Source organism: Patagioenas fasciata, chromosome 14, assembly GCF_037038585.1.
Source record: "Patagioenas fasciata isolate bPatFas1 chromosome 14, bPatFas1.hap1, whole genome shotgun sequence".
NCBI lineage: Eukaryota > Metazoa > Chordata > Aves > Columbiformes > Columbidae > Patagioenas > Patagioenas fasciata.
Genome location: NC_092533.1, coordinates 8036142 through 8054446, shown reverse-complemented (window position 1 = coordinate 8054446; position 18305 = coordinate 8036142).

Sequence of the window (18305 nt, the reverse complement as noted above, 5' to 3'; positions counted from 1 at the left end):
CCAAACCAGAACAAAGCATCCTAGCTGGATGCCTTTTATGCTAATCCCTGAATCAATACGTTTCCAAGATCATTATTGGGCTTTCATGCGCTGCCAAAAGATTGTGTTCCAGCCGTTCTCTCATTCCCTGCGTTGATTATCCTTTGGACCATTCTACGTTATAAATCATTTAAATCTTCATTGTATATTGCACTCCCTTTGTGTAATAATCAGGACAATGGGAAACCATTTCTTCATATCCTCTCAGAGACTGGAAAATTAAGAAAGATGGAAGACAAAGTTGCAGTTGAAGTCCTTTTGAGTCCTCGAAGTGAAAGCAGTGTTTTTGGAGGATGCTACCATTACCGTACCTCCTCCAGCATTCTTCTTAGGAAAAGCAAGATTTCTTTGGTTGCCTAACACCTGGACAACAACTTCCCATGGCCAAGGTATTTATTTTGTGTTAAAAGAAAACAAACAAACAAACAGTGACAAGCTAAGACTTCAACATCTTACAGGAAAGGAGCATGTTGCAAATCTTCATCTGTTCACAGAAAGGACAAATCCTCCACCGACAGCTCTGAACCTGCACCCTTGAGGCACCAGCTCTTGGCAAAAGACCCGTGGGAGGTACAATCCCATCGCCTCCTGGGACATCGTGGAAAACAAACTGGCTGTTATTGTGAGTGAGAACAAAGTGTGGGAGAGCAGCAGGCACCTTTGTCTTCTAATTAGCACCGATGGCTAAAGCTCTTTAGAGAAGGGACTTTCCCACTGTGTGTTTGCACAGAGGGAGCTGATCCGATGAGGGCAGCTGAATGCCGCGGTATAAATAATGAACCACACAATAAACACTCTGAGACTGGTTCAGTTGGGGGAAAAAAATAAATACAGCAAACAAAGAAATTCATCATGTTAGTCAGAAATCCCATGTCAAGACCCAACGGAGATTCTTACCGACTTCCTCAAAGAATCCACATTACAAACGTTATTCCATAAGTATGAAAAAATACATGCACACCAAACTTTGCAATGTCTAGCATGTGCCCGAAGGGTAGAATGATCACAGATTTCCTTTTCTATCTGTATTCACAGTGTCTAATGTAAGCCTGACCTTTTGAAGAACAGGCTTTGCATATTCTTTCCCAGGGGCAGTGAAGAGTTACTATTTGATCTCTCCTCTAGCAAGAAAATTTAACAAAATATTTATTTCAACAATGGTTGCATATTAGCCAACCAGGGAAACTTACGATGTGCAGGGAAAACATTTGTGTACTAAGTCATGATAAGGGCTGTGAATACTGCGCCAGCGCTGCAGATCTCTGGGCTCTGAGCCACTCTCCTGGCTTCATTTGGATGTTGCTATTGATCTAATCTGTAGCAAAATGATCACAGGACACACTCCTTACATTATTTAGTTTGGATTTGGGGTTGGATAGGAGTAATTTTTGTTGTTGTTTTCTTCTTTATTTTTCATTTCTGCTATTATTAATATAACACATAATTAGCAAATTTCACAGGTATGTGGCTCTCATCACACATTTTTAATCAAGAGCGATGAAGATGGTGCATTCCTCATACACTCAAGCTATGTGACCAGCCCCAAGGTGATGAACCACCTGCAGTGTAAGGCAGGGATTCACCACAGCAGCACACATGGGACGAGGGCATGCAGGAACATTTTGTGGGGCAGGCAGCAATGCAGGTGTGGTCTCCTAAATCCTACATAGCTCTGAGCTCAGCAGGAGCCCACTGGCCTACTTTATGCAGACACACAGAGAAGTCAGAGCCGGAGAGGATATAAGAGATGCCAGCTCTCCCAGAGATTGATATCTGTCAGGGGATAAAAAGCAAACAAAAAGCTGAAAAAGATCTGACATTGTGATGCCCTGCTTTGCACAGAGATGGGACACTGGCCATCTGTCAGCTGGTGCTTCCCAGTCCTGAACTGGTGAGCCTCAGCATGCTGAACCCACAATTTGGGTCTGACATTCCTGCCCTTGCTGCCTCCAGTCCAATTTACTCAAAACAGACACTCTCAAGCAAGATTTTGATGACCATTGCTGTCATAGCGTCATAGATGTAGGCAACAAACAGGCCATCTCTCAATAGCTACTAGTTCTTGTTTATTTTTTGCAAACAAGCATTTTCTCACTGGAAGTCACCCTGGAAGCAAGAAAATGCAAAAGGAGATTTCTAGGAGCAAAAGATGAAGTTCAGGCTGCGAGGAGGTCCCATCTGGCCAGGTTACTGGGCCAGTGGGCAGCCCACGACTTCCCTTCCTGGAAATGACAGCCTTCATTTTCCCATCTGCTCCCAGGTAAAGGGGGGACTGAGCAAGAATAAGATGCACATCCAAGTTGCCACCGTTTAATGACTTAGTGTCATCAGGGGTGTACAGCATTTAGCTTAATAGGACTCTGGACACAGCAGTGAATCTGCAATACAGACTGTACGGAAGGCACGTAGGTACCCAACATTCAGTGCTTTCTTCTTTTGTGCTTATTTTCCCTTTTATCTAAACTAAAAGTTGCTCTGAATGAAAATACCTGTTTGCTTTTTGTCTATGGAAGGCCCTGATGCGTATCTGCACTGCCATACAACCTCCCCTGCACATCCATCCATCCAAAATGTCAAACTCATCTCCTGAGGTTGTCAGAAATAGTTATCTTGAGATTGCAAATGGTAATGCTGAACCATCCAAACAGGAGATGTCATCCTGTCACCATGAATGACATATGATTATGGTTCTTTCTAGATGCCTGTAATTAGTGTTACTTTTTCACTTTGACATGAACATCCAGAAGCCCAGTAAATGGGAAATCCTTCGGAAGCTTTGGCTTTCTTTTCCTCTCCCTGCTTCTTACCCTACAGGTCTTTAAATAAGTTAAAGAAATCACCAGCTGTTCACCATAAAACATCCTAGAAGGAAAGCTGAAATTCAGAGCTGCAGATAAATACATGGGTACATATCAGAGCTAAGGCTGAAGCCAGGGGCTGGGCAGGCACCGTCCTCCCCGGTAGCGTTCAAACATGAGCAACGAGGGGTATGGTGCCTCAGAGTCACGTTGTTATCTTGAAAATCTGGACTGACAGCCACGAATCCTTCTCTTTTTCCTGTGCCTCTCAATGTCCTCTGTCATTTCAGTCTTTTATCACATTTTTTGCATCTATTTGCTAACATTTTTGCTCCCGACCTGTGGCAGTAGGTTTTGTTAGGGCAATACAATTCAAAATGTGGTGGGTATGCTATGTCAGCAGTGGGCTGAGGTACCTGAAGAGCGTGGGTAGGAATAATAAACTCCCTGTTGCAAATCCCACATCACCGTTTAACTACGTGATGCTGAACATCAATCAAAGCAGGATTAGACTTCCCTGGTAATAGGTACACAGCAAACTGAACAAGATCATCTAAGCTCTTCAAACAAAATCATGTATTTTTAGTCTATGAAATTCAAACCAAGATGCAGCCAGAGAACACGAAAAAGCAAAACAAAGATTATTGAAAGCTTATGTTTAAACAGTTTCAGCCCAAATATTTACTGATGACACACACACAAAAAAATGATCATATGTTTCAAAAGGAAGAGCTAGAGCCTTTAATTGCATAGGAAGCCAGGCTTGGAGAATGAAAAGAAAATAAACATGCCCCCTGCAGAATTCACTGTAAAGCCTTTACATTTATTTACATTCCCATTTCTCTTTAACCTACATTCCCCCTGACAGAGGGTTTGTTTTGGGTAATAATCCTTTTCATATGGGCCAAGTCTACAAGAAACTATTTGCAATTCATTTAAAATATGGATTTTTGGAATCTACTGTAAATCCCTTTTGCTAAGAGAAAAAAGCAGAGAGAAGAAATAACATGCTGTTTAATCTTCGGGCTCATCAAGTCCTGGAAGATTATTTTGACAGTTAATTTGATATATTTAACTGAGCTTCCAGTCTTCTCTGCTTGAAGAAAGCCATCATTTATGACTTGCTGTTGTGCAGGAGCATCCCAGATAGCTGCGGTGTCTTTTGAAGACATATTTACGAGGGGAAAGAGCATATATTAATATTTCCTTGCTGTTCAAGCACAGTCCTTCCAAAATCCTCAGTGCATCCTGTGTTCATTTTCCATGGCTTATAATGGCTGTTTGTCCCCTATGGGGATGGCAGCCTGGGATTATGGATGGGTGGGTAGCAGGGGAGGCAAAATGTCTCTGCTGTCTATGCTAGGGCTCCTTCCCACATACAACCATGTCTGTTGAGATTTGTAGTGTAGAAGTGGCTTAATTCCTGAATACTCTCTCTCAAAATAACACACACCACACTGATCTCCCCAGCTTCCACACTTCCATTTCACCCCTTGTTTTCTTCAACTGCAATGTTGTCACATCAAGTGATGCTGCTCAGGGCCTGAGAGAGGTCCCCTGCCCTGCGGTGGTTTAACTGTCCTTGTGCAGAGGCTTTGGCCACACAAAGTCTGACTTTGCAGAATTTCTTGCTGAGAGTTTGCACATTGGGGCTTTGGGAGTAGAAAGGCAGCAGTTCCACTGCATTGACAGCCCTGACAACAGAAGGAACAGTGTGAGCTGGGGTGCAGCAAGGTTGGGGACATGTCCTCGTCACCACACACGGAGCCAGCAGCAGCCACCCCAACAACTGCTTTCCTGCCCTGGGGAGCAGCTTTTCTAAGGTCCAGCTCATCGCAGTGCGAGATGCCAGGACTCGCCTGGAGCTGCTGAAGGCTCTGGGCATGGAGCACTCCTGCAGCGGCTTGCTGCAAGGGAAAAGAAGGAAGGCTTTTGTGTTACAAATATCAAATAAGTAGGTCACATCCCACAAATGCGAACAGACAGGGAGGAAGGCGCTTGCGGTTCTTTACACTCATCTTTGGGAACAACTTCATAACAAGGACCAAAATCCTTCGAAGGATGGTGTCAAAGCGTGGTTAGCTGGTCCCTGCTGGGGTGCTCACAGCTGGACATCACTCATGACTGGCACAGTCTCCTTGCATGTACAGGCTGCTCCAGAGCAGGAAGGCCCCTGCCACACTTGTGTGATAAACTGCAAAAATAAAACACATCAGACTGCAGGAGATGAGGTCAGACCCTTCACTTGGTTTAACAGAGCTCCCTGCTCATAGCTGATACACTGTGGAGCAGCCCATTGAACACCCTCACTGAGGGAAATGTAAGCATTTCTGGGCATACAGGAGCAAGCCAGGCTCAATTGGTGGTTCATTAGCACTTTTAAAATCCAGCTGATGAAGCCATGTCATTCCCTCTGTCACCTTCATCTCAAGGCCCAAGGAACAGAGGGGATTGCCTTGTGATTTAACACAGGTTGTGCCTGGCACCGCTGCAGGGAGAGGACAGGATGGCACCCACCCAGGCCAGTGACTGGAAGCTGCCATGCCCCCCTGTGCCCTTTCTTGCTGCATTTGACTCTTATACCCCTATAAGACCTGTTTTAGACAAACTCATCTCATAGCCCCTAGGTGCAGGCAGTGCTGCCCAGCAAGCAAGGATCCATGGCACAGGAGAGCAACATTGCTGCCTCCTGCAGCTCTGCCCTTTGCAAACCAGCCTTCATTTCATTTTCTGTTCACGGATAGAGCGAAGGGGAAGCAGAGAGCAGGGGTGACTTGAGGAAGCAGCCAGAAGCCAAACCAAGTTCATTCTCCTAAGGCCCAGTCAAGTGCTTTATACCCTGACTGCATCTTTGGGTATTTTTGGCCAGTAACCCAAGTTTTTGTCTCTGTGTATTCTTGTCCTTCCCTTCCCAAACACATGATTTAGAGGAAATAAGCCAACAGTTTTCCTATGCAGAGTTAAAACTGTAGCATGAATTAAGCTGTTTTGAATATGCTCTGGTGTTCTACCAGTCTGCTGAAAACATAGGAGCTGACAAATTCTTGTCTGCAACCTCTTTCTATATTGTGGGAACATATTTTAATTACCACCTTCTACCCGATTTGCAGCCAGGCAGTTTGCAAGCTCTCTATCATGGTGCAGATGAAAGACAGGACTTCTTGCCCTCCAGATGATGCCAGGCACTCGCCTGGGATGCAGTCTGAACAAAGAAGGCTCCTGGAGAGAAATAATTGAGGGCATGGAACAATTTACAGGACAACATCCCACAGCTTGTCTGTTCATGACAGAATAAACCCATAAAAGGGCCAGATCTTCTGATACAAGGAACTGTCCTGATTGTATTGAGCTAGGAAAATAAATTGGAACCAAATAACTGCGTGTTAATCGCATCCCAAAGATGCTTCTGTCTGAAAACCTAGAGGCCCAGTGGTTTTGTTGCCAGACTTTGACCTCCTGCCCCCAAATCACAGCAAAGCTTGAAGTGCAATCTGCTGCAATTTGCAGAAGCAACCACGAACACGAAGGCTCTCAGGAGCACACTTCACATGCGCACATTTTTCCCCCAAATCCCAGAGGGTCAAACAGTTGAAGAGCTGGCACTAGGTATGGTGATACATGAAAAAGCTGCACAGTAGTTACTCAGCCTGGCTGCAGCTTTTCTTGATATTAGTATGAATATCCCCTTTCATTAAACCTGGTTGCAAGTCAGTAAGTGCAGCAAGAAAAGTCAGAATTCATAGAGGGCAGGGAGGCAGCCGCCTCCAGAGCCTGACTGAGAATGATGCATCAGTGAGGTAAAACAAACCTTCAGAGTTGTGCTTCCAGACCGTGGACATTTTCCAGCTTTTCAGGATCACAGAGTGAGCAGCCAAGGGAGCTCTGCGGCCGTGAGCGCCTGAGAGCAGGGGGACTGGGAACACAAGCTCCTCTCCCTTCCTCCCTTAATTTCTGACCTTACCCATCTACATGGCAGGCACGTGGAACTGCTCACAATGAGATTTTGCAGGGGGTGTAACACAGACAAACCTTTTGGCTTTACTGGGATTAAAGCAGGGATTTTCAGAGGTGAATGCGGGGCTGGAGGCAGAGGTGTGTTTAACCCTCAGCACTTGCCTCCATTTTGTGCACCTGCACAAGCAGAAAGGGTTGACACCTGCTCACCCCATGGCATAGGGGTTTAGGGGATTTTTGGTGACCCTGAGTTTGCCAGTGGCAGTAAAATTATGTTCACTTTTTACTAGTATAACTGAGATCAGAGTCAGTCCTTTAACTTACTGGTTGATTGAGGATTACTTAAAATGCCATGGCACTAAGGGGCAACCAAGAGACTTTGATTTGCCAGCTGACCCAGGCTGGTTTTGCATCACCAGACTGTCAGCAGGGCTGTGAATCCAGCCAGTGACACCTAATGTGCTGCAAACGATCTCATCTTTCCTACCAGCGTCAGCTGAGTGACCCGAAGTATCTCTAATCAGGGATTTAGCATATCCTTACCATAATGGAAGTATGCAATACTAAAAAAATTACTGCATTTTTTTCATTGTTCTTTATGACTTAACAACTACAATTACCAATTACTTGTCTGCAGCTTGGCTATTATAAAGATACATTAGCAAGTGGGAGCTCATTTGCTGCAGTTGGCTTGCTTCGGACCTGATCTAAACCCACCGAAACATTTTCTGTCATCTTGAGAATATTTCCGATCCAGTTCTGCCAGTACCAAGCACACTTGAAGCAAGGCAGCATCGTCCGGCTGAGAAAAAGCCCTTCCTGGTGAATGTGGAGCGGCCAAAAATCCTACCTGACACAATTCTGCCAATGCTCAAAGGAAAATACCAGGAAAGGATTTGGCCTCTATGGTTTAACCTTCACTGTGCATGCCCTTGGGATGTACCAATTTGGTTAATCACAGAAGCAGCAAGAAAAAAAGTCTCATTATAAATATTCACAAGATCACATGCAACCCAGCAAAAATCCTGTCTAAATGAAGGAAAATAAATTAGGGGAGGATACTGGCCTGATGATTAGAACTTAACCCACACTCCCCGTGATGGGCTGACATTTGCCTGCTCGTCAGACACTGCAGTCACACGGACAGCCCCTCTGGCTGCTGGTGACATTCAAGAATGAAGCTCCCTTGGTTTTAGGAGGAACAGGTACAATGGGACCAACTCTCTCTGGCAGGTGTGGGCATGGCCATGGGCTCCAACAGGACAGACAACAGCTCAGGATTGCTCTGCCGGCACCAAAGCCCCAGAGAGCAGCACCATCCAGGTAACAGACTTGCTTCTGAAATTCTTACCTGAGAAATCCCTTTAAATATTAATGATTACCAGGTTTAAAAATATTATTCCCCTTGAAATCACTCAGGCCCTTTGGTACACACCTATGTCTTTTTCTTATTGTAATGAAAAGCAAACCTGTTGTCAGTTGTATCAATAGACCCAAATTTGCTACAAAGAGAGCAAAATAATAAAATGGGAGAAAAAGTAATACCCCCTTGCACTCCCTACTAAGCCCTGATTAATTTTTCATTTACAATTACTTTCTGTGCAGCATTTGAGAGTTCAGGTAGTAACATTAAAAATTCCCTGTGCCCTCAGATTTCCCCCAATTAAAACTGACAACCCTCATTTTGAACCACAAACATAATTACCCAGTCCTCCTCACTGACTTGATAGCTGAGGTTGTTTGTTGATAATTTATGAGCATTGGAGAAGATGAATAACAAAGTCAAGGCTTTGCAAAACCTCTCAATTCCTGCCTTTGAAGTCACAAACACGCCAGCAGCAGATGAGGCTGCTCAGAGGCTGTGTACGGTCCCTTCCTGGGGCTGTGCTGTGCCTCTCACCTGCGATGGTGACATCCACAAGACTTGTGGTCCCAGTCCAAGTGTTGGGAGAGATCAGTCTGAATTGCCTTTCCAAAGGGTTTGCAAACATTAGGGCAGATCCTCAGCACCAGCTACTTTGAAGCACAAAAACTGACCCTGAGGTTGGCTCAGGGCACCCCAGGAGAAGGAGACGTCACTTGTGTGAGCACTTTAGTGTTTTTCTGTCCCTATTTTAGAAGCCCCCGCCATCACCCTAAGCCAGAAGCCCAGCTGAGCCTGGCTTGCTTTAATGGCGCCACACAACACATGCCCACACCAGAACATAATAAAAAAAAACATTCCTCCCCTCCCCAGGTTTTCCAATATATCCTTACCTCCTACAAAACCCCCATGTCTTAACACCTGTACAAAATCCTGGCCATGATAATTGTTTTGTACTTAGCATTGCCTATCCAAAGACCTCCTCACATGCCAGTGGTTCTTGACAGTGCCCACAGGAGCATGAAGACTGTTTTCAGGCAAGAGGTGAGAATACGATACAGAGAAGCAACTTCTCCCAGGTGGGAAGGATAATGGCAAAAGGGACAAACATCACCCACGGGTGACATTAACACCTGAGCTGGGCAGCCACAGGCCCAAGCACAGTGCACCAAATGCTGGATATTAAGAGCATCCCTGCTTTGGTGCATTAATCTTGAATACAGATACTGAAATTTGTCATTTCTTCTTCCTGTAGGAAGAGACTACATGGAAAACCTCTTGCCCCTACACCAAGGCAGGAGGGAGGCAGGGTCATGGTGGGGAAATGTCTCACCCATGCTGAGCAGCCTTTCACCCACAGGCTTGCACTCCCTCCAGCAGTCCTGGCTTCAGCTGGCTGATGGAGTTCAGTTGCCTGTTGGAATGGACATCACTCAATTACACCTTGCTAAGCAGCAGTGTGCATCAAACCTCATCCACGTCTACCTGATTGCTTGTACCGCCTCACCAAGGCCTGCGAAGAGAGGATCCCGCAACTGTGGACTTGCTCAGTCGAAGTCTGGTAGCACCAGATTTGCTTTGTAAATGAGATAAAGCAAGCTGAGGGCTGAACCTATTGATGAGAGACTAGAACAGGTGTTAGTGAGCAGCTACCTGTAGCAGCTTCAGGGAAGCTGATACATCCAGTGGCCCCGTAGAACCAACTCCGCACAACCGATTCATCCCTTATAGTCTGGGTTTGGGGGAGCCTGAGTTTCCCCATGCCCAGGGACACAGGTATACCCGGGGTGCAGCAATGTGGCTGCCACTCCTGGAGCTACAGGTGGAAAATAGGGCTAATGGGTCCAGCAGGTGTGAGAGGTGTTCATCACCCATGTGGTGCAGGTGTCTGGCACTGGCTGTTGGCCAAATTACTATTTACATCAGAAGTGAGCGGAAGGGAAGAAGAGAAAAAAGGAAAATAATGACACATTTCTGTGACTGTTGTTGGGTCTATCTGGAGAAAGCTTTTCCCAGCCTTGCTCTCAGGGAGGGGGTAGAATCTCATTTTTGGGATGTGAAACTCAGATACTGCTTAGGGCAAAGTCTTTTCTCCAAGAAAAGCCTGTATCTATCTTGTGTTTAAAGATGGTGAGAACATTAAGTTGTTTTGTCTATCAGCTCTTGGACAGCCTGTCCTACTGCAACTGCCAGGAATGCAGAGACTGGGAGGGGGGGTGGGCGGAAATGGAGAAGAGACTGAAACAGAGAGAGTGGATTATTAGAAATGCATGTATAAATGAAATAGTGTGCTGACAGCTAGGCAACGTCACTGAGCAATGCAAAGTGCAAACAAAGTGCAAAGTGCTATACTATGCCCTTCAAGGTCAAAGCTTTCTATAAATTCACAGCAAAATTAATTCAAGCCCACTCTGTTCTCCCCTGGTCTTTCCCCAAACCAAAGGCTGCTGTATATTTTCATCTTTAAAGAAGCCTTAACTCTCTATCCGTAAAGGGCAAAAGAATCCAGCATGAATGATTTGGTTCCTTCTGCTGTTTATATGGACTTTACTACATTGAATACATTTTCATTGCACATGTGTACCTGCTCATCGCTCTTCTGAACCACAAACAGCATGCAGAGTGTCACTGCTACATAAAAGGAACATTGCTTCTTTAGTGGTTATTCTCCCTGATGAATTGCAAGAGTTAATAAATGAACACCTGCCTGGGTAATTAAACTGCCCTCCCCAGACCTGGCCCAAGATGGTCAGGATGATGTTTGGTTGGATTCAGCACAGACCAAAGTACCATCATTTTTCCTCTAAGCTCTGTCTACACTCAAGGGTCTGCCGAGTCCAGCATCAATTATGTCACTGTTGCCACTGCAGAGACATTTATCATCAGCAGGAAAAATAACTGCATGATTATTATTGTAGTTCATTTGCAATCCCCAAAAAGAAAGCAAGTGTGCTGAAAGAAAAAGGCAGAAAAAAAGAAGTTGCAAAACTTTGAAGAATCAAACAAAATATTCCTCTCCGTTTAGGCTAAAAGTATTTTGCTCTTTTCTCAGTTTGGAGCTGAATGAGATTTGGAGTTTCCCCCATCAATTCGTGGGCTTCAAAATGGAAGGAATGTAAAATGAGAAATACGAAGAAAAATCAAAACGGCTCATTTTGGAAGTGTTAAAATAATGTTTTGACTTTCAGAAGAAATTTTTCTATGAACAGCTTGGTGAGGCCAAGAATTCCTAAAATATTTCAATACTGGAAAATCTACTGGCAAAATTTCAGCTTAAAATGCAGCCCCCCTCTGCCTCCAGCTGATATAGGGTTTTTCCTCAGATTTTAGGCTGTTCCCAAACTGTTTCTCTTCTGCTGCTTTCCCTCAGGTTACTGTTATTTCATCAATAACCTGCATGAAAAATTACAAACCACCAGAGAGCAATTAATATCTATTCATTTCTTCCTACATTAACAAAACACTCCATTTACGAACCAGCTCTGCGTGCTAAAATCTAGACATGTGCTTTGATTGCACCTATTTGTCACCAACCCAACATCTGCTCAGAAAGGGAGCAGAGATGGTGCCAGTCCCTGGGAGCTCAACCCTGATCCAGAATGGGAATCTCAGCCCCTGGAGTCAGAAATAACAGTGAGATCAGGGGAGCTCAGCATCACCCTGAACATAGTCTCAAGGCTGTAGATGAGAAAGGTGTGGAAATTTTGAAGCATATACATCTCCTGTTCTGCCCCTTCCCAGCTGGGACTTTTTGGTGCTCCTTCCTGGATGAGCCTGTTTGAGCAACACGTTCCCCCCAAGGGCACATCGGGCAACCTCCTCCTGACTCATGGTGCGTAGGAGTGTCCCCAGCAGCATCAGTCACTTGTGTCGAAGTGAAACACTTCAGTGACACATCTGGAAAATTCACCTACCACCAAGGAGCTCCCCAGTCCTCCTCCTGAGCTGGGAAGATCAGAACAGGTTCTTCCAACTACAGACCATGTTGTGGTGTCTGTACAGCAGCCACGGATTCAAGGCAGAGTGTTTTAATCCAGTTTGGTCTCATTGCTAATTGGCAATGATGATCCCATCTCTCCACTGCTAACAAATCTATTTCTGTCCTGCCTGGGGAACTGAGCCTGGGGCTTGGGAAACCAGCAGTAAAACAGATATTGCTGCCCAAAGCAGAGCAACTTGACCCCCAGAAGTTTGCTTAGAGCCTCAAGTTAATTGAATTGGCATCTCCTGAGGAAGTCAACCTCAGCAAAAGCCTCTACATTGTCCCTTGCACTCCTGTGGTCTCCGTGGGGTTTGTCTTGGGGGAGGAAAGCCCTGCAGCACATTGGTGCTCCACCAGACAACTGCAACAAGCCAAAACCTGGGGCTTCTGGAGAGCAAATGGCTGCTGCAAATAGGTGTCATGAAGTTCAAGGACAGGGAGGGAAGAAAAATCCTTAAAGCCACCCATCCTGTACCCTCAGGACCCCAGACCACAGGTCAGACAGTCTACTAAAGCCTGCACATCAGCATACTCCAAGCTGGTGGTTTCATGAGTCAGGAAGAAATGGAAGTTGCTAAAACTTTCATAATCCCAAACAGCCAGGACAAGAGTTGTTTTCACTGACAGGGTGAATGACGTCCCCCACCAGGGGCAGGGGGACGTCTGGTGTGTCCCTCCAGCAGCGAACATGCTGCGACCAGCCCAGTGCCGGGAACTGAGCTGGTGAGTGATGCGGTGAGGAGATTAGAGCAATTTGGACTTGGCGCTTTGATGCACAGAGTTGTGTTTTGTGGTCACAAGCCTATCTTTCAGTAAATAAATAAAATAGAGATTGTTTCCTTTAACCAGAGACTTCTTGGACTAAAATTAGCATCAGAGAAGATTTTAAAAATGCAGGAGTGTAAATTTACAGACACAGCTACCAGAAAGGGGGACAAAAAAACCCCTCAGCCCTTAAATTACCAGCATCTTTTGCTGTTCAGTGCTGATACAAAACCACAGAAGTCCCCATGCTGACAGTGTGTTGTCTATGCCCTCATAACAACTAAAATAGGATAATATACATAACACAAATAAAACTGAAACTAACGTAATCTTCAGAGTTATCAATTCCTTTAAGATCTACACAGGTTAGACTTTCTATATAATTAAATCTATAGATTGCCTTTGCTTACCTTGCAACTCCTTGAGCTCTGATAAAGAGTATGCTGTTAGCAGTGACAAGATTTATTGCATCTAGCACTCTATATTATAGCTGCTCTGCTAACCACAATAAGCAAGCTATGAAAAGCAATCATACAGATAATGCCATGGAAGAACAAGCACCAGCTTTGTCTTTAACCCTTTCACCTGCCTTCATGCTGCAAATGTGGGTCAACATTTCTGCTGAAACATCCAACCCTGGTGGATTAAGGGTTTTCTTTCTATAGTAATGGACTCAGGGCTTGAGTTTCTCTCTCCCCATTTCTAGAGCACCAGTTTGGGGCTCTCTCAGGGAGAGCTGGGTTTGTCGCTGTCAAAGGACGCAGCCCATGCCAGGAGGAACAATAAATAAGCAGAGCCAGGGCAGCTGCAGTAGTAGGTGCTGGCAGGAGTGACAGGACAAGACCATGGCTGTCCCCAGGGGAATTCAACTTTGCAGTGCTTCACAACACACTTAAAGCCTGATCATTTCTGGATTTAAACCCCCTTCCTAAAGGCTGGAAGTGGGTCCTGAGCAGAGCTGGAACATCCTGTCGCTGCTATGGGCTCAGCCTTGCTGCCCAACGAGATGTCAGCTCACGACATGGTAATTTCATTAGTAATGTTTTGCATCACAGAAGCCTGGATTTGACCCTGGAGACTTAAACACATTATTTAAAGGACAAATTTCCATACGAAGGTCAAGTGGAGATGTATAAGCTTAATCAAGTCACAGCTCACAAATGGAATAGGTCCCTCACTGCCCACACACCAGAGAATATTCCCCCATTTCCAGCCCCCTTTCCTCTCTCTGCTTTAAATCTTCACCAAATCCAGAAACACTCCAGAAGCCAAAGCAGCAGCCAAAGACAAGAGTAGCAAAGATAAAAATCTATTTCTTGCCATTGCCATTTATGCAATGTAAACAATAAGCATGTATTCCTTGCACCTAATCAAATAAATAAAGCCTTGCTAAATATTAGCATGCAGAAGGATGGAGAAGCAAGCAGTCACTTGTTTTCTGCCTTACACGTGGAAACCACTGGCCATTTCAGCCCTGAAGAATGAGAAATGCTCCACAGGCAGGAATTCACTGCTCTATTACAGTACTTTCTGCCTCAAAACTCAGTTAACCATTTACAAACAGCATAGAGACAGCAGAGGTGCTTTATTATTCACTTGTATAAAGACAACTGATTTCCTTTCTTCCCTGCCCACTTTTAAGTTTGTCTCCAGCCAGCCAGAAGCTAACACAGTCCTTATCCACACAGAATTACCCCAGAATAATAAGCTCCTTGTAAGCGATGCCAAAATTGGGCAATGGCAAGAAGAGGGGACAGTAACATCTTGAGTTTAAGAGCAGACCAAATTATTCTACCAAGGGTAGAAAAACTTAAATGTTCTGAAAATAAATGTAAAAATAGACTGGGGTCTGCAGTTCAAACAGAATCCATATTTAGTAGTTGTGAACGGGAAAGAGCAGAACATTCCTGGAAAATATTCAAGAGCATCCAGGGAAGATAAAAAGACTTCCAAGCAGAGATTTTTTTTCAAGGCAGGTTGCAATGGATGCTGGGAAGGGTGTTAATCTCTGCCCCTCGTAACAAAATATGTCTCCCAAAAGCTTTTTTTTCCAAGAACTCTAAGGAGGACTTTAGTTCTTGACACCTCAGAAGAAAAAAAAAAAAAAGCAGTTTTGTATGCAGCACCCTGAGATAACACAGGACCTTCAGCACCGGTGACAAATAACCCTGGGAAGGAGCAGAAGTGACCTAACCCTTTCCTTGAGCTGCCAGTCAAGGGAAAACTTCAGATAAACCTTATCCAGGCTGTTGTTAAGAGTTTCTCAAGACGGAGAATTTCCCATCCACCTTTTCAAAGCAATCCAGTCCCTGGCCACACTTCTTCAGATGCCAAATATGTGCCCAGCTTGCTGCAGCTTAACTCTGCTGTGCCCTGCCCCACCCGCCAGATATAAAAACCTGCATTCATACAATATATCACAGAAACCTTTTCAGGATTGGGTCTTTCAGTACAATACAGAGACAGCAGGAGACTGTAATCTTCTGTGAAAATGACACTAATAAGGCTCGCTATTTCCTTGCAAGTTTTTCCCGTGTTGTATCTCTCAAGAAAATAAACCTTTATGGCATCTGCTGCTTTTGCAGCTTATCAGCATGATACACCTGCTAGAGACAGGCCATGAAGAGAAGGCGAAAGGTATGGCAGGCCTCTGAAAGCCCATCACAAGCTGCCAGTGCCCAAACTTCTGCCTTCACAGACATGACATAAGCTGGACCTGTTGATTTTTGCTTCAGCTGAAAAGCAGCCCAAGACCTGCAGGCAAAGAATTGATATTCTGAGATGAAAACATTAATGACAAAAAAGTTAATCACAGGCCACGTGTCACTTTGGGCTGCTCAGGGGCAGTAAACACATGGCACATTTGGTGTTTCACCTCAGGCAGCGCTTGGGCACTGGTGTCACTTGCTGTGGAGATGTTCGAGCTGTTCACCCTTCCCTACATCACTATGGCAGAAAAGCACCAAGGTTGCATCAGAGATAAAACTTGCAGGGTAAAAAAAGTCTATGCTGCAACCAAGGAAATTTAGAAACTTAGCACATCCTGCCTGGGGAGAGAGCCTGAATTTATTGGCAAATATTTGCATGAATGGGTTTGCTAGAGTTACTCTAAATACTCCAGAAAGCAGCTGATTTCTCAGAACAAGCACAGATGCAAACTGAAGTTTTGTTCTGATACCCCAAGAAATGAAAAAGTCAGCCACAGTAGGAAATAGCAAAGAAGTAAAGCCAATGTTTGCAGAAGTGCACATGCCTATCTGACCAAAGCGCTCCCACAAGCGTCGGTCCAGGACACAAAAGCTATCATCATTGCCACCAGATACAGGGTTTTAGTCTGTGATTTAATAGAAGAATTTCAGAGATTTCTGCCTTATTGATTTTGCCTAATGGAACAAGCTCATTTCCTAAGGGCACTATGTACTTCAGTGTGTGCAACACATCTAAAGGGCAGGAGAGATCCTCCACTCCTATTCTACTACACTGTCAGCACTTAATTAATCCAGGAGCTGCAGGGCAAATTCTTAGAGCAACCAAAAAAAACTAAAGACAAAACATGAATTTATGCTCTGAATGCCCCAGTGCATTATGATCGTACTCTTAGAGCATTTAAACCGGAGGCTACAAGGCTGGACTGCTAGTAGCGGTTGCACGCCTGTCAGATTTTCCCCCTTTAAGGCTCCTGCCAGATATTCTTCATCCTTTATCACATCAAATGCTTTCAGTAGGAGGTTCTCTTTGATGCCGATTTCTCTGTGATTCTCCAGGCATAGATAAATGAAGGTTTCTTTTATATTCAGAAGTGTAATGATAGTACACAGCATTTCATTATCTGCAATCACACACAGCACAATGAAGCTGGGCAGGTTTTTTGGGAGCATCATATCTCACACCAGTGGATCATTCCTGGTTGTCAGCAGCTCCGCTGTCATTCCTGGTTGTCACCACCAGGTGCACACGTGTTGTCCCTGAGCCCAAACGCAGCCTGCATGGATGATGGGGCACAGAAGAGCATGAAGCCTTTTTTCAGCTCTGTACACATTTTTCACTGCCTTTGACACTGCAGACCAGTTGGGTCACCTGCTAAAAAACATGCCTCATCTTCTTTTAGCAGCTTTGGAGCTATATTTAGAATACTAACCTTTAAAAAATGACTTGTGTTTTGTTTTCTGTTCCAGGTTTCACTCCCTGTCAACACCACACTCCATCAACTGCTTTGCTGTTCCAACCTCTCTCCTTCTCTTCCCACTCCTGTAAAAACATCCTATCCATGTGGATGTTGCTGGTAAACATCAACTGATTCGGTTCACTGCAGGTCAACCATCTAAAAACCAATTAGAAAGAAATTAAGTAGTAACAGCTTATACATGCCAGAGCAGGGCTAACACATCCACATGCTGCTAGGAAACCACGCAGAAGATCAGGCAAACATTTTGTAAACTGTCCAGCCATTTTAGGTCCTTGGGAACTCCCTCCCAGATGCACAGAGTTCTTAGTGAGTAGCATTGGCCAACACAAGTTGTTTAGCAAAAACCTTGACAGGGACACTACGTTGCCCAAATCTCCTGTTTCCCTGTCAGTCTCAGCACATGGTATATGGAAACAACAGGCAACTACCTTTGGAGAGAATTTAGCCAAAAGGAGACAAAAGCCTTCTCACAATACAACCTTGGTTTCAGTCTCTCAGAGTTGTCAAAGAATATAATTTAGGGCCATGTCCAGGAAACAAATGATTTTGCAAACTGACATGGCACACTCCCCATTTAGGTGACAACAAGCCATTTTTTGGCACAAGATGCAGACCAGAATTTGACACTAGTAGATGATTCACTGCGAAAAATGGGTGTTGATTGACTTGGCTTCTTCCAAACACATTGCTACTCAGAGATTAAAGACCACATGGTAAGGATGTATGAAACTGCTGAATTTTATGGGAGCATCTCCCAGCTGCCAAGCAACAAAGTCACTGCCTTTGATGTGTTTAAACTTGTTTGTCCCTTTATAGGCTTTCAGATTTGGGTTGGTTTGGGTTTTTTTAGCCTTTTTAAAAATATGATGACAAAACCTATCCCTACACAGCTGAAGGGAGTTCAGAAGAGTGTTTTTTGAATATCTGCAAGTTCAGTTCTTACTTGTCTGGGACTTTGTCATCAGTACATGTTCTCCAACAGAAAGTCTTCATGCTTCCTTGGCACTGGGAGAAACGGAGCAGGATGAGGGAACCACATGTGGAGAAAAAGCAAAAAGATAACACGTAAGTACAGTCTGTATCATTACAAGAGTTCTATGGTTCAAGACTAGGGTTTGTTTTCTTTCCTATTTCAGGAAAAGCTTAATGGGACTGCAAGGGCCTTATTTGTGCTAAAACATTAGCCTAAACAGTGATTTACAGACAGTAAAAGAAACC